This window comes from Pollachius pollachius (genome assembly GCF_949987615.1).
Source record: "Pollachius pollachius genome assembly, chromosome: 16".
Classification (NCBI taxonomy): Eukaryota; Metazoa; Chordata; class Actinopteri; order Gadiformes; family Gadidae; genus Pollachius; species Pollachius pollachius.
The window spans coordinates 4,950,767-4,967,018 of NC_136949.1; the positions used below are offsets into that span (position 1 = coordinate 4,950,767).

General features: G+C 47.4%; 1 protein-coding gene across 1 annotated transcript in view; it reads left to right on the plus strand.

Annotated features, from left to right (window-relative positions):
• The window catches only part of LOC307088127 (MAM domain-containing glycosylphosphatidylinositol anchor protein 2), a 177,607-nt gene that overhangs the window by 19,317 nt on the left and 142,038 nt on the right, over positions 1-16,252 (plus strand). The window lies entirely within an intron of this gene.

Below are 16,252 nucleotides of genomic sequence, written 5' to 3' on the forward strand. Positions count from 1 at the left end.
ACGGTGTGAGACAGAGCTCGTTATTAATACGGCATGACACATGCATACATCTGGAATGATCCCGGACGCTTCGTCATGGATCATAAAATTTCCCAAGGTGCCTTTCGCTCATCGTGTTACTGAGAGTCGACACGACAAGTCTTATAAATCATTACAGTGCGGGAGAGAGAGACACAGAGAGAGACAAAGAGAGAGAGAGAGACAAAGAGAGAGATGTAGAAAGGATAATCTTTGTGTGGTTGTGGGGGTCGCTCGGGCGAAATGATGTTTGTTTCGACGACAGGTGACATGGATGTCAGAAAACATACGCATGGTTATATCCTAGTCAAGTTTTTGTCATGGCGATTTGGGCTCGGTCATGGCGCTGCTTCTGATTGGTTGTTCTGATCGGCTGTGTTATGCTGTGCTCTCGATTTTTTATGGGCAACAAACCACAACACTGTAGGACTTTGTGTGGTTTGGCTAATCAACTAATGCAATCCAATACATTCAGATGGTTCTGCTGGATTATTATGCATCTTTTAAGGACTCCAGTGGATACCATAAGCACATTTATGAGCTGGGGCCACCCTAAGGGTTAAACTTCATTAATCATGATGGAAAATTGAGGCGGGGGGAAGAAAACTTGTTTTTTTTTTCTCCCCCTAGACTCTGGGGATTGAGATTCCTACTAGATGGTTGCGGCGAGAGTGCTAGGATTAGCATAGCATGTTGAGACCTTTAGGTGATATTTAACCTCCAGATGAACCCAAACAGGGCTGTGGGTGAGCTGCTTTGTGAAGGAGTTGTGCGCCGTAATAGAAATCCCCGGCATCATTTGCATGCATCGCTTCAGTCTGGCAGTGTTGCGATCCCGGGCTACTCGGAGCCGTTTCAGAAGCAAACTCCAAATTGAAATGCTGTTAAGAACAGACTGTTGTGGGATGATCCGTCGCACTGGAATAAAGCGGCACTATAAATCATTATGACCGCTCGTATTCTTTGAGTAGTGTTTTTATAGTCCTAAAAAAAAGAATGGATTGTAATACAACCGTTTTTTTTTGTTGCCAAAGTGAATTATTATGCTGTAAAAATATGCCCCTTAAAGTTAATAAGAAATATGAGCTTTGAAACCAAGAGGAAGACGGAAAGAAAACTCTCATCTCAGCCCGATACCGTACTTCAGATCTACAGACACTTTTATACTTAAAGTAATGACAGTTGGGACTGTTAAAAATAGTTGAATAAACCTATTATACATGGTACGATTTGATGTCGTAATGACATTTAAAAGCCATCTCGATCATTCTAATGTATATTTCCCTGTTTCAACGGTATCATACCATGAAACACTCGATACCTGCGGCGTGCTAGCTGGCTAGCACAGCTAACGCTCGGACGCCGTACTGCCGGAATCAGGCGTTAAATGGCCGCCGGCTGTGTAATTGGAATTTCCACTCTCGCTCTTTTCCCTCCTTTTTATGTTTGCCCGTCACCCGCGTATCCCTCACAGTAGATCGTCCAAATGAGCTGTCATCCATGATGGATTTCCACATTTCAGGGATGCCTGCGTTGGCGTAGCACCATTAGAGAAGGGTTATGGCGCGCCTGTGCAGCAGCGGCAGTGGCTGCTGTTTAACTACCGACCAGGAGGAGAAAACTGGCAGTTGGCAGTCGGGATTGGAGGTTGCTCTCAACCTCGACGTGTAATGTACATGCAAAGCGGACACGAGTTGACTTAATAGTACACTCCCCGCTCTGACCCCCCCCCCCCCCCCCCCCCCCAACCTCATCCGGCGTTGTGTGGAACATCATTAACCGGCTTGTGAAACTAGCAGCTAGTGTTGGAGTTAGCCGTCAGAAACGACTGCATTACTGGTTTGGAGTGGTTTGCTGCTATATAAAGGCAAACATCTTGGTGAGGTGTTCTTGTGGTTGCTATGGTGTGTGTTTCTGTGTGTGTGTGTGCGTGTGTGTGTGTGTGTGTGTGTGTGTGTGTGTGTGTGTGTGGGTGTAAATGTACAGTATGTTGCTGGAACATCGAAAAGGGAATAAAGGGTGACATTTTAATAAGGGTTCTTTATGTTTCTCGGAAGGAAACAAAATGCATCAACCATGGCCTCAGCATCGCTGAAAAAACAACGCATTGAAATCATTTGTTAGAGTCGGAATATTATGCTTGCTGATTTTGATGCGAGAAAGTCACAGCAAATTGCCGACTACCATATTCTCCACCCGTGCTGGGTGCTTCTGATGGATGTCATGAGGGTGGATTAACATCAAGTTGGGCTAGTTCAGTTCTTAATTAATTGGTTTTGAGTCATTCAAATCTTAAATTGAACAATCCAATATCGATTATGTAAATGCTGACAACGATTCTTTTCTCTGCATGTTTTTCAATATATATCCATTTTTTTCTGTACTTAGTGTTCAACATGAACCATTTCAGTAGTAGCCTTCACCATATAAGAGGGTTACCAGTACAGCTTCATTCATCAGCGAATCTCTTTCATATCAAAGCAGCGGCTTCTGTAACAGAAGTATCCCTAATTTGATTTGAGAAAATGTCCCTGTGTGAAACCAACTGTGTCCATCACCACGCTACATACAGGGCATTCAGAGACATATGTGTACATTCTCTGCCGCTACCTACACACAGGGCCACAACGCACATATGTGCACGTACACACACACACACACACACACACGCACACACCCTACCTACATTCTCCCACATGGCTCCAACTTGCTCTCTCTCTCTCTCTCTCACCGTCTCTCTCGCTCTCTCTTCTCACACACACACACACACACACACACACACACACACACACACACACACACACACACACGCATCTAAAGTCGGACGGAACGAGACAAACTAATAGCCTGTCGCTGTCCAATCACAGCCACTTGTCTGACCCCGCCTTTCGGTCATCCTCTAATTGCGTGTTGTCATCCGACACTCTCTTCTCCGCTCTGACCTTTTCATTACCCTTTCTCTCTGATAGCTGCACCATATTTTCCCCTTTTTTTCCATTCAAAAACAAGGCATACGCTCACATTCATCTGAATGTTGCGGTGCAACGGATATGTGTCAGGGATGTTTGCTAGAGAACGTGACCTAACGGAGGATTCTTCCTTCAGTCTATGACTGAAGGAAGAATCCTCGGTTAGGTCACGTTGGAACAAGTGCTCTCAATATAAAAGCGTTCGCTACTTCTTTAGGCTATTACGGCACCGGACTGGGAGTCTAACAAGACTTGGAGGAAGGAAGGCTTTTGGATGAAACGTGCTGTTTTTTCCACGCAGCGTTTTGGCTAACATGGTTAAAACTTTTATTCGGTTTGCGCTGTACATTTTCCAGGGCAATTCTTTGGGGGTCTCTGATGATCGTCTGGTTTTTCGACGGCTTATCACGGAGATGGCCGTTCCTAGTTTGACTTCCCAGCATGTGGTCGTTCTGAGACGGAGACGGCAAGAGTGCAGAGCAGGGAATGGATTGAACATGAAAAGATGGGGGGGGGGGGAAGCAGGGAGATATAGCCCTGGGGGGGGAAGGGCGGCGGGGGGGATGTACAAGCTGTACACTGTGAGGCACAGGCACGCAAGCATATGCAATTTTATACGGATGTACACATGCGCATATACATTGATTTTGTGTACACAGCGCGATCCCTTCCCGCTGGTAAGCAAAACCAGGAGGCTGCACATCCATCACATCAGGGTTTATGACTGTGTGCTTGTGTGTGTGTGTGCGTGTGTGTGTGTGTGTGTGTGTGTGTGTGTGCGTGTGTGCACGTGCAGTCATGTCTGTGTTTATGTTTGTGAAATTAACCACACCTTTAACAAGGCTGTTTCGATACCCATTATGTGTGTGTTTATGCAGAAGCACATAGGGTATGAAAGGGTCAAAAATAAGAGTAATATTGCGTATGTGCGTCCACACCTGCTCTCCATATATGGGTTCCCAAGATCGGCTCTCCATATATGTGCTCCCGAAATCTATTCTCCATATATGGACTTAGATCCGCCCTCCATATATGGGCTCCCCAGATCCACTTTCCATATATGGGCTCCCCAGAATTGCAACAAATGGACTCCCTAGATCTGCCCTCCATATATGGGCGCCCCTAGATCCGCTCTCCATATATGGGCTGGCCGGCTGGCTTCTCCAGGGGCCCTGGGAGTGCTGATTGGGCCCTTCAGGGAGCCTGCATTACCAATGCAAGAGCCGGGGTCAAGGGAGAAGAAATCAGAGTCTGCTTGCGCCAACAGGGGCCCGGGGCCATTGTGGTTTAATGATAGCGCGCCGGTAAGAGATAGGGCCAACAGCACAGCCACGGTATGTTTATACCGTCCCGGGGAGCCGGAGAGAGACGTCAGGGTGAGGTGGAGGAATTGGATTAGCGCTGTGTGGCGCAACTTGGACAGCGTGTGCTGCGGTGCCACCGGGCGCCGATTCCCCGAGCGCGCGCTAAACAGTAGAGCTGCGGTCCCAGCTGAGAATCGCTTTCTTTCTTTCTTTTTTCTTCCCCGCTGTTTGTTTTCTGGTTACCCTTTCAGCGTACGGTACGGTCCGTGGAGGCATTTCTTTTGTGTCAAATACAGAACGAAAGGCCACACAGAGAGAAACCTCATACATGTTTCACCGCCCTTTTCCTTTTTCAAGTCGTAGGCAAATATTAACTGGTATTGATATGGTCGATATGGGATCGATATTGTTTGTCCAATACCGATACCCCAAGGGATTAGGTCAGATGGTCATTGATCAAGTCCTCCCCCCAAGACCCCCCCACTGTCCTCCGTCACGTCATGGAGATGCCCATTACAAATCAATTACTGCAATCTAGAACCCAATGGATCAACTGCATGAATGTAGCATGACTTGCGCTGATCTCCCACCCTCTGGTGGGGGCCATAAAAAGCTGATCTAATTGGGGCGCGAGATTAGCACCCCACTCCAAGGAGGGGATCCATATTGTCCCTTCTGAGGCCCACTGCGGCCTCTCACTGGAGGTATGCACTTGGCTGCCAAATGGAGGGAATTTAATTATTATCGCTGGGTTATTTATCATCTCTAACATCTCGTTATACCCCCCCGTACCACACACACACACACACACACACACACACACACACACACACACACACACGCGTACACATGCACAAACAGATAGACACACTCACTCAAGCACGCACTCACTCACTCATGCATTCACACACAGACACACAGACACAGACACACACTCACAAAAAACACACAAACACACAAAAACACACTCTCACAAAAAACACACACACACACACACTGCGTCGTCTTCCTCAACCTCAGATACTTACATTTATTTGAAAGGCTGGGAGCCAGAGGTTTTTATTTGATATTTATCCAGGGCTGGGCTCAGTGGTGGTAAAGACTTTACAGCATTAGGGCCCCATCCTGTTTCTCCCCCCGCTAACAGAGGTTGAGCCAACCTTGCGCTTCCCTCGCTGTGACAGCGGCGCTGCGTACCGCCCACGGCCTCGTGAGGGTCACGCACAAACGCGTACCAACAACAATCCTGGGAATTAGCCTCATCCGGGAGGAGGCTTTTTTTTCCTCTTTGTTTATTTGGGTTGTGCGTGTGTGTTTCGTGTTGTCACCCGGCGGATTGTAATTTCGGTGTCAGCGTCTGTCCGTGTCTGTGGTCTGCATCCGCAGCGCTGGGGACAGCATGCGCTTCATTTATGCGTTTCACTTGGCGGTCCTACCGCAACAAAGTCCTCGATTCATGTTCATTCGCCGTGGCTCCCCGCGTTGTCGGATAATGACAAACGCAGTCCCGCTCCGCCTCGTGTTGACTGGCGAGAGGAAGGAAAACAAAATAGTGGATTTGGCTCCGGGCGTATTGATCTCTTATTGACGGGGGATGTTCTCCTTCGTCAATAAGACACATCGGGTGTGTTTTCGGAACACCCGGCTCCGACATCTGACATTCCGATATTCCGATCAGTCTCCTCTCTCGTCCCCCCCCCCCCCCCCCCATGTACCTCCTGATCAGGCTCCCTTCCTCACTACTCTGAGACATCTCCAGCCATGACCGGTATCTATAGACGCCGCTGACTTTAGATGAAGATCCAGGTGTGTGACGATCCATCACGGCCGTGGCCGCTCCGTGGTCCAGACGGCGTCGGAGCATGATGCATGGGCCTATCCCTGTCTCCATCCGTCTCTCTGCCGCTCGCTTGCCCCCTCGCTCAGTAGCTCCCTCGGTGTCTCTCTCTCTCTCTCTCTCTCTCTCTCTCTCTCTCTCTCTCTCTCTCTCTCTCTCTCTCTCTCTCTCTCTCTCTCTCTCTCTCTCTCTCTCTCTCATTCTTTCTCTGTATCTCTCTTTACCTCTCTATCTGGACCTCTCTCTCTCACTCTCTCTCTCTCTCTCTCTCTCTCTCTCTCTCTCTCTCTCTCTATCTCTCTCTATCTTTCTCACTGTAGGTCTCCATCTCTATCTATTTATCTCTATAACACTCTCTGCCTCTCTCTGTGCTCTCCTGTACCTTTATCTTTTTTCCTCTATCCCTTTCTCTGTTTCTCTCTTTCTTTCTTCCCTCTCTGACTCTCTGTACCACGCTCTACCGCTATCTCACTAGTCCTGAACTTCTCTCTACCTCTCGCTCTCTCTTTCTCTGTTCTTCTATCTCATTAGCCCTCTACCTCTCTCTCTCTACCTCTTTCTCACTAGCCCCCTACCTCTCTCTACCTCTCGCTCTCTCTCTCTGTTCTTCTATCTCACTAGCCCTCTACCTCTCTCTGCCTCTCTCTCTCTCTCTCTGTTCTTCTATCTCACTAGCTCTCTACCTCTCTCTACCTCTCGCTCTCTCTCTCTGTTCTTCTATCTCACTAGCCCCCTACCTCTCTCTGCCTCTCGCTCTCTCTCTGTTCTTCTATCTCACTAGCCCTCTACCTCTCTCTGCCTCTCGCTCTCTCTCTCTGTTCTTCTATCTCACTAGCCCTCTACCTCTCTCTGCCTCTCGCTCTCTCTCTGTTCTTCTATCTCACTATCCCCCTACCTCTCTCTGCCTCTCGCTCTCTCTCTCTGTCTCTCTCTCTCTCTCCCTCTCTCTCTCTCTCTCTCTCTCTCTCTCTCTCTCATTCTTTCTCTGTATCTCTCTTTACCTCTCTATCTGGACCTCTCTCTCTCACTCTCTCTCTCTCTCTCTCTCTCTCTCTCTCTCTCTCTCTCTCTCTATCTCTCTCTATCTTTCTCACTGTAGGTCTCCATCTCTATCTATTTATCTCTATAACACTCTCTGCCTCTCTCTGTGCTCTCCTGTACCTTTATCTTTTTTCCTCTATCCCTTTCTCTGTTTCTCTCTTTCTTTCTTCCCTCTCTGACTCTCTGTACCACGCTCTACCGCTATCTCACTAGTCCTGAACTTCTCTCTACCTCTCGCTCTCTCTTTCTCTGTTCTTCTATCTCATTAGCCCTCTACCTCTCTCTCTCTACCTCTTTCTCACTAGCCCCCTACCTCTCTCTACCTCTCGCTCTCTCTCTCTGTTCTTCTATCTCACTAGCCCTCTACCTCTCTCTGCCTCTCTCTCTCTCTCTCTGTTCTTCTATCTCACTAGCTCTCTACCTCTCTCTACCTCTCGCTCTCTCTCTCTGTTCTTCTATCTCACTAGCCCCCTACCTCTCTCTGCCTCTCGCTCTCTCTCTGTTCTTCTATCTCACTAGCCCTCTACCTCTCTCTGCCTCTCGCTCTCTCTCTCTGTTCTTCTATCTCACTAGCCCTCTACCTCTCTCTGCCTCTCGCTCTCTCTCTGTTCTTCTATCTCACTATCCCCCTACCTCTCTCTGCCTCTCGCTCTCTCTCTCTGTTCTTCTATCTCACTAGCCCTCTACCTCTCTCTGCCTCTCGCTCTCTCTCTCTGTTCTTCTATCTCACTATCCCCTACCTCTCTCTACCTCTTGCTCTCTCTCTCTGTTCTTCTATCTCACTAGTCCCCTACCTCTCTCTACCTTTCTTTCTGTTGTTCCATTCTCCTTGCCGCAGCCTTAACCTCCCATTTTACACTCCACAGAGCAACCGCTGTTTTCTTTTATCCCTGCCCCCCTCCTCACCCCTTCCTCTCCCCCCTAACCCCCAAACACACCACAACCTAACCCAAAACAATTCCATCTATGGAGTCCCCTCCGCCAATGTCCTCCATAATGTTACAGGTCCAACACTGCAGTAGGCTTGGAGAGTGCAGTATATTCAGGTTGGATTTCATTACACAGGGCGAGGGGAGAGACAGTGCAGGCTGCTGCAGTATATTAAATTCTGCTCTCAGGAACGTATTGCAATCCTTTGGGTTGGGGGGGGGGGGCAAAAAATAAAAGTACCTTGTTATTGCAACATGCGTGTCTCACGTTAAAAAGGGATGATTTGCTTGATTAGAACGACACCAAGCTCGTATTATCCTCGTTTTTTAAACATGATATGGAGGAATTACAAGATTATGGATGTTATGAGAATAACGACGGAATATCCATTTCGTTGTAATCAGACTGATTGATTGCAATGCGCTCTTGTACCTTGTAAGAAAGGATGGTTACTGGTGATGTCATAGTCTCCATTCTGCTGTGCAATTTTGCTACCGAGTCGCAGTATTAGCTTGATAAACTTACACCGTATACATGTACAGAAAGACGCAACACTGGACAACGCAACACTAAACAACACAACAAGACCAAACAAACGGGTACACTTTGATACGGTTTGCTTTGTTCTGCGTCTTGCTTTTGTGTTTACTTGTTCTTGTTCTTGTTCATGATATCATAGCAACGCTCACTAAGGTTATTTTCGCTCATTTTCGATTCACACTCAGGTTAACATGACAACAAGCAGACCTATATAAGCAAGAACCACGCTTTAAACAAGGACACTCTGTGACCGGGACCCCTTTTAAAGTGTGATTAATCAAACTATTATCCACACCTCTTCATTACATTCAGAGAACTAAAGAACAACTTCAACCTTCTCCATGGAGAACCACACGTTGTTGAATAGGGTAGGCACGCTCATTATTTTCAGAGAACTAAAGAACAACTTCAACCTTCTCCATAGAGAACCACACGTTGTTGAATAGGGTAGGCACGCTCAGATCCAATTAGCTTTCATGCTCATCCAACGTAGATGGCTGCTCAATAAAGAGCTGTAGACAAAAGGAATAGCAGGGAGAGGAAAACTGCAAACAAGAGGAGAGAGAGAGTTGAGGAGAATTTCCGCATGGTGGGAGAGAGGGGATGACGGAGGGGGCGAATTATTTTGTTGACAGACAAGGTTAAGGTGTCAGTCTCAACAGCTGATGTAGAAAATACACAAATACACTATCTCATGCGTATACACACACACACACGCATACACACACACAGACACACAGAAATGCACACTGCTCGGCACTGCTTCACAGTGCCTCTCTCTCTCTCTCTTTTTCTTTCTTTGTCTTTCTTTCTCTCTTTCTCTTGCTTTCTCTCTCTTTCTTTCATGCTCTCTCTCTCTCTCTCTCTCTCTCTCTCTCTCTCTCCCCCCTCCTTTCTGTTTCTGCTTATAATATTTCATACTGGCAAGGTAGCATCGCTCAATTTCACGCTCCGGTGCCCAATCTGGTCGCGTGCGGACTCACATCGGCACGGAACATGTTAAGGTAGCTAAATGGAGGGAGGGAGGGAGGGAGGGGGAGAAAATGGTGTTTCAATTAGAGTGTTTGATACAAGGCAGGAATTGAACACGAGCTTCTCCATACGGCGACAGGGAAGAGCACCCAAAGACATCCACACACACACACACCTGTGAGGATCGGCTTCAGAGAGGGGAGGGAGAGGAGGACATGAGAGATAGCAGACGCTCTAATCAGTGGATGAAATAAACAGCATCAACCAAGCATCCCTGGCAATCCTTCACAATAAAAGTTATTAAAATAAACTTGACGTTTGAGGATATTTTTATGGATATGCATAATTGTGTATACATTTTGCGAGTTTTTGGGCAATCGCGGCCCGTTGAAGTACAAGTGTGTGCACGCACTTAGATACAACGACACAAACACACACAATCTCTTTTTTGATGGATACATTTTTTGCAATTTATGTAACACGGGCAAAACTAATTAACATCGGTGAACCACTTTTGCTTTTGTCCAAAAAAAAATCCTATGAACAGAGGCGCTGTTTATTTTTCAGAAACACAAATAAAGTGACCTTGGCAGCTGTGTGAATATCAAAACCCAGAAGGGGAAAGATGGCGTCGGTTAGTTCGCTTGACCCCTCGATGACCCCTCTTTATAACTGAGATTCGGAGGCGACTACACAGCCATGTCTGTCCCCTGCAGTCCCTCCATCCGACAATAAAGGCGACACCCAGCATCGACAAAAACAAAGTGTGTCGCCGTGGTGGATTACTGAGCTCAGGGGTGCGACGAACGGCAAATTAATTGATTTCCAGAGGACATCCTGGAAGCTGAGAGTTAAAAAAAACAATGTTATTTAAAGTGTGGTGGGTAATCATACACCAATGGAGTGCCAAATATGTATCTGGAATCACAAATTGGTTTAATTAATCATACTTCTAATTGGGAGGGGGAGGGTGGGGGGGGGGGGGTGATAAACAAATACTCTGTTAAAAATATGTACAACACATCTCTGCAGGGAGTGCCCGTCCCCACAGGAATATTATGCTGTACACAAAGAAAATAAACATATAAATTAAAGCAAACATCATTTTCCTCCCCTTATCTGCCATGTCTTTGAGCAAAACACATATTTAAATGGGGTATTTGTTTTTGTGCAACACTCAGTTAAAATAAATCTTTTTATCATCGGGGACGAGTCAGTGGCGCCACTGAGCACGGAGTAATCGCTTTTATTTTCCCCATTGTCGACGTGCGCCTTCACTCGTAATAAAAACACAACATCCGACGTTACTAAACCCACTAATCAACGTCGACATTTGTGTAAACCTTTTTCTTTGACTACAATTTGTCCGCCATTGTCAACAAGCCTTAGGTATTTCCATCCAAGAAATAACGTTTTAAAAAGAAACCTCAACAAATGAACCACGACGTTTCAGTTAGGCCTAGCATGTGTGTGAGGTTAGCGCAGAGGCGCCGCTAAATCGCTCAAACCCAACCGCTCGCTGGGTGAGGGCGAGGCCAGACACGGCGATTACGCTCTGATGTCGTACCCCAGTGTCCCTGTCATCTCATCGCTGTCCCCCTCAAACACTTTAGACACATACAACGTGCATAATTGCTGCGTATAATTACCCCATTCCGCCGTAATGAAATCAGCACCGGCAATAATGCAATCCCCACCTTTTGTTGTGGGAGCACGAACGTACACACACTTGCAGCGGACAAAAAAAAGAAAAGAAAACCAGAACACACTCAATCTTTGGATGCTTCCTTCCTCCCCCCCCCCCCCCCCCCCCCCGCCCCAACCCCACAACACAACACAGTCTCTCGGGAGATGTACTCCAGCTCTATCTCTCTCGCTCCATCGTTCAATCGTTTGTATGTTGAGGCGTGATGTCAGCTTGAATGTCTTTAAACACGTGTTTCAGTGTGCTGCTTCAGAGTGTGGTTTGTGTTGTTCCCTTCACTGTCCCGCTGACTGTCCCCCAGTCCTCTGAGTCGATGTGTGAGGGAGAGAGAGAGAGAGAGAGAGAGAGAGAGATGACGGGCGAGATCAAGTCAAGCGCAGAGTCGGGTTGATGAAGGTTTGTACTTTTTGGCGGTGTAAGGTACAGCTGCCGTTAGCCGGTAACAGGCTGTCGAGACGTTGTGGCGGGGAGGCGACTTAAGATCAGAGGATGAGAGATTTGAGTTAGGAGGGGATCAGTAAATCCTCTCTGGATGAACCTGGCAATCTCCGGCGCACTTTGGGGTGCTTTACGTCTCGTCCCAGCACTGGATTGCCATGTAACCACCTTTCCTCATCGCCCAACTTCATTGCCTCTCTCCTTCACACTCCCCGATCCACTCTCTCTCTCTCTACCGCTCTCTCTCGCTCTCTCTCTCTCTCTCTCGCTCTCTCTCTCTTACTCTATCTCTCTGACTCTGTCGCTATCTCTCTCTGGCTTTCTCTGACTCTGTCTGTCCGTCTGTCTGTCTGTCTGTCTGTCTGTCTGTCTGTCTGTCTGTCTGTCTGTCTGTCTGTCTGTCTGTCTGTCTGTCTCTCTTTTTCTCTCTCGTTCTCTTTCTGCCTCTCTCTCCTTTCGCTCCATTCTCTTTATCTTGGTTCCTCCCTCTCTTTCGTCCACCTCCTCCATTGGTCACCCAGAGGGAGAGAGAGAGTAGGACAGAGAGACAGAGAGAGAGGGAGAGAGAGCGGAAATCGCCATCGCTCACATCACCGATGAACACCTTGTTAAAATCTTGTTCTCCCGGCGGCTCGTTTTCCCGGGCCTCAATCCGAGCTGGGATTCCGACACTAATGGGTCCCCATCATTTTCCGACAGGAGCAATTCCTCATCATTGACTAACAGAGCGGTAGGGGAGGGAGAGCCGAGGATGTGCTTCTCAGATGCCCGGAAGTCCCGCTAAACCGTAAAGAGCGACTTGGATGTTTACCAGAGGTCTTAGGAGTGTAGCAGACTACTGGTTTCAATTCCAAATACGGACGTAGGACGTAGTAGAGTAACCTAACTTGTCCGCCTCCTTGAGCCAGATGCTCCATCCTTTTAGCTGCTCTTGGCGACATGCATCTCTTTCCAGATTTCAAAGCCCACAACACACACAGCGGGAATCCAGGTTCATATTGTAGCGCAAACCCAGAAAAATAAAGCAAACTATATTGTTGATAACATGGCAGTGAACACAGAGCCGGGATTCGTGCTGGCTACGGTCAGGACCGAAGTATGCTTTGAACCTTAAATCCGACATAGATATTTTTGCGTCTTTCCCAACGGCGGCAGTGTGCTCCTGGCTCAAGCAGCCTTCGGATGAAACGCACTTGCCCAGGACGGCTCGAGCTCAGGACTCCTGCCACCCCTTCTGTAGTTTGCACGGTTCCCTCTTTGGTTAGATTCCTGGAGCACTGTGTTTTACGAGGGGGAAGCCTTGCGTGTAATCCAAGACCATGGTCGGCAGATGGACGGATGGCATACATGTAGCCGTCGATCTGTCTCAGGCTCGTGCCACTTGGTAGTTGGAGTTTCAGAGCAGGCAAAGCATGAGTGCGTTGAACCTTGAGTCAAGTAGTGGTGTTCTACTTCAGCAAGACTGGTATCGTCTTCAATATTGCGGAGGAGTACTTTCGACAATAACACATCACAGTACACAAATATCAATAGTCCATAGTTTTATTATTCCTAAATGTGGCGTCATACCATTTCTCCCCGATATAGAATTTCACGTCTACTCTGCTTGCGGCGTTTGTGTATCGCGTTGTTTCCTCCTTCCACTTTATTCATTTATGTCTTCAAAATGTTTCTGTCGCAAACAAACACGTGTAGTTCTCCTGACCCCATCATCCCGCGTCTCACCGGATGGAGCCGTCTGATAGGTCGACGAGCTTGTGGCCGCGCGGCGCCCCCACAGGAAGCTGAGGCGTGACCCTGCCCGGCGGACGCTGATGCAGACTGACACGACACACACACTCCATACACACACACACACCACACCACACGCTCTCTTATGCTTTTAAGGTTACTTCTGTGTTGTACGCCCCCGGTATAAAACCTCCTCTTTATACATTATGTTTCAGAGAAACACTCTGCTCCCATGTTTCTTTTATCGAGTGGTGAGCAGGAAGTGTGTGTTTCTCCTTCGCCTTGTCTTTTTAACATTCTCAAATGCTTATTGGAGGAGGCAGTAGCTCAGGAGGTAAGGGCGGGTTGGCTGGTAACCGCAAGGTTGCTAGTTTGATCCCCGGCTCCTCCTAGTGTCGAGGTGTCCCTGAGCAAGGCACCCTACCCTAACTGCGCCCGATGATCTGGCTGTTTCCTTGCGTGGTTGACACTGCTGCCGGTGTGAGAATGTGTGTATGAATGGGTGAATATCAGGCAATATTGTGAAGCGCTATATAAATGCAGATCATTTAACATTTATTTGAAAATGCTTATTTCTTGGTAGAATCTTCGGTTTTGCCGATCTGCTACGTTGTATGACATGTATGTGTGTCAATGATGGCACCCATTGCACTCCTGATCGTCCCTGCCTTCCTTCTCAAGGTTTCTACCGTGCTAATTAAGGGAGTTTTTTTCTTCTCTTCCCTGGGGGGCTAGGGTCCAGTGGGTGTCCTAAATATAGTATGGCCTGTTAAGCCCTTTGAGACTGTACCTGTGATTAAGGGCTATTCAAATAAAATTGAATTTAAATAAAATTGAAACTACATAGCGGAAATAAATACCTTTTATAACAGACAGGCTAGCGTAAAAAACCCTGCTAGCCTTTTTGATGTAACCTCCACCAACCCAGTAGACCAAAAAGGGGCATTCTTTGTATTACACTTAAAAAATAAAACCGGTTAGACCTTGCCCTAAGTCTAAATCAAACATTTTGAATCGCGAGTCGCTAATTAGCCGGGCGGCAGGCGGCTCAGGCCCTCTGTAGAGGAGGAGAGCGTCGGAGGAGCGTGTGCGGCGGAGGGCACGGCCTCCGCGGCGAGGCGGGTGCGCTGATCTGAGGTTATGGAACATCGCGGCGAGCGGGCGAGCGGCGGCCCCCCTCGTCTGCTGAAACGGTTACGGCCTGGCGGGCTTATTAACGGTGACATCATAGATCAGAGCGTGTTTGGATCTGCTCAGCGCTGCTCTCATTAGAAAGGACATTTTACTGGAGGACCTGCTGGTCGTGCACACTGTACTGCCCTTTAAAGCTCAGTCACGGCGCGTTCCCTGGAAAACGCTCGCTCGCTACGCGAACGGTGCATGCCGGGCACTCCATTATCAAGGCGCACAAGAGCAAACCGCTGAACTTAACTTAGCACTTGGCATTTCATCTTGATTTATTCTTTGCCTTTTTTCTCTACTTCTCGTTGCCCTAAAGCACGCTCTGATCGGGGAATGTTTTAGCGTAATGCTTCTCAAACGCGCAGGTAATGTTGTGCTTACAGGATCACATCAGCCACGTTTGGAATCTCGCTAAAACGTCGATGTTATAAAGGGAACCGGGGGTCCCTCTTTGAACTTGAACCGTCACCATGCCTCAAAGCTGCCTCATTTGTTTCTTGCGATGATGTCAAGGACCCCTTTGGCTGAAAGATTATCCTGCCTTAATCCTGACGATGGCGGGAGTGGTGCTTTAAGTCGTCGCCAAGGCCCAATGTCCCCAGTGGAGTGGTCTTTGGCACTTATACAGAGCTGAAGTGCTAAATATTTCAACACGCACGAGGAATCGAACTGTTGCACGGCGAGCGCGACTGATGTGATGCTTGATGGGACATTAAAGTGGCCATCGATGTCCGGTTGAACAACGCTGATGTTCATACATTTGGCATCAGAAGATTTCCTCTGTAGAGTAATTGATTGATTGACAAACAAGTTTCTTGCTGTAAATAAGCCAGAGTTAGCTGCAAATGCTAATTTCCATCTGTTGTTCCTAGCCCGATCTTAAAAGGCAACCTAAAATACACAAGTACAAACTGTGCAATAAGCGAGATAACAACATGTTACTGCATGTACTTAATATATTGTAACCTTTTGTAACAGCATGTAGCTCCACGATGTGGTTAGCATGGTAGTAAGTATATGCTGTTACAGGTTGTGACATGGCTTATGACACACAGTCTAAGAGACTCAAAGAGACTGTAATGTGACGTGTTATCGAGAACTCCGAGTAGGGCGAGTAGAGTTATGTATTGTCAGGGGCAGACGGTGTTCTCATTAAAAAGAAAGCACTCACAAGACCTGTGTCCTTCTCAAACCTTTCAACTTTCACGCGTACTGCCACTGGCTTTTTTTTTCCCACTCTCTTCCTCTTTCTCAATGGTCCTACTGGCTTCCCTTTTATCTCCGAAGGACAGCGCGATGTACTGATGTGCGACTGTGACGTATGGGATCACAATGCCTTGTGGTGAGTGTGGCTCTGAACTGTTATAGCTCTGTTGGTCCATTAAGGCCCTCACCCTCAGTGAAATCAGACTTGTAGGATTGTGGATGAGGAAAGGCCAAACAACTGCATTCTTTTCATAATGTTTTTCGTCTGTTTAATATATTTTTTTGTCAAGGTACTTAGCTACTGCTAAAACCATTGTACTGATATAGGCCGAACACAGTATTCAAATGAATTAGCTTTTTTTGATGATGAGGCTTTATT